Source organism: Echinops telfairi, unplaced genomic scaffold (genome assembly GCF_000313985.2).
Source record: "Echinops telfairi isolate 266 unplaced genomic scaffold, ASM31398v2 ScPeMD7_2;HRSCAF=8, whole genome shotgun sequence".
Taxonomy (NCBI): Eukaryota; Metazoa; Chordata; class Mammalia; order Afrosoricida; family Tenrecidae; genus Echinops; species Echinops telfairi.
The window spans coordinates 11,334,145-11,335,582 of record NW_022103898.1 but is presented as its reverse complement, the minus strand read 5'-3'; positions in this window follow the sequence as shown (position 1 = coordinate 11,335,582).

The window sequence follows — 1,438 nt, the reverse complement described above, 5'->3', positions numbered from 1 at the left end:
GGGCGGCGGGCGAAGGCGCCGCGGGGCGCGGGGTTATGTAATGGTCCCCCCTAGGCGTCGACGCCGGCCCGGCTCCGGCCGCGGTGGGGGTGTGTGCGGGCGGGAGGGGGCTGGGGGTCGCCTCAGCCTGTGCGCCCCGGGCCCCCGGCCACTGTCTCGGCCCTGCCGCCTCTCTCCGGCCCGGCTGCTCTCAGTACTCCCACACTCCCGCGGCTCGCACTCAGCCTGGCGTCCCGCTTTCCCACTCTCGCCCGCTCCCTCTCGCCCTCTCTCCCCCCCGAGCCTAGCACACAAACAAGATGGCGGCTGTTGTTTCTTCCCCTCTGCCGAATCCTCCTTACAGGCTAGCGGTAGCAGCGGCGGGCCGGAAATGAGCCAAGGGGGGGGCGGGGGTGAAAAAAGGGGCGGGGCGGGGCCCGGGAAGGAGGCGGCGGGAGGCGGGGCCAGGGCCCCAGCGGCTCACAATGGGGGAAGAGGAGCCGGGGGCGGGGCTACTTTCCATCACGGGACCCGCCCAGGGGCTCAACGCGCTAGGCGCTTCCGCAAACTCCCCCGGCGTCACCCGGTGGCTCCCTTTAAAGGGGAGGATTTTGAGTGGAGGGCGGGGGTAGTTAGAGGGCGGACTCGGAGTCTATTTTCAGTCGGTGGATAGTTACGGGGGAAGGTGCCTGGGTTGGGTCTGTGCGTAGGAACGGTGGGAACCGGGAGTGACGGAGCCCAGGAACTACGCCTGGGAAGGCGCCAAGTCACCGTACAGGTGGCTGAGTAGGAGCGCTCGTGGGGGCAGTCCTACGCTTTGGGCCCTGGGCCCTTGTGCGGCCAGGAGGGCGTACCCGGGAGAATCCACCAGGCACAGGGATACTCCGCGCCGGGTGTTCAGGCCAAAGACCCAGAGCGTCCCCACTGTGCTCCATAGTCTTCCCGAAGGGAACAGTTCGCATCCAAAACCACGCTGATGCCGAGCCCTTATCATTTAACTCCATATTCTCTTCGAAGCCCTGTCTCTTACTGAATTAGTTTTACAGTGAGCATTATTTATAGTCAGAAAATCAAAATCACAAGAGTGGGACCATGTTTTAAAACCCGACACAAATTTCCTGCCCACCACGTGTCCTCATGCCGCTACCAGGTAGCACTGTCAGGGAGTCTGGAATTCTTCTGAGTTCACCTGGGACCTGAGGATATTTTTGAGTATTTCTTTTCACCCACTCCCAATGGACTCGCGTAATAAAAGAGCACATTCAATTAGGCGGTGCCGTAAAGATCACGTAATTCTGGAAAACAGCAAAGACTTGATGGAAGGTAATGAATGCAAGCGGGGAGGGGGCGAAACGGGTGAATATGAGTAACACTGTGTGACCGAACGCACTTTTGCAGCGCAAGGTCTCACATTCCTGCAATGTAACGTCCCTCTGTTTGGCTTTGGAAAATAAGTGCT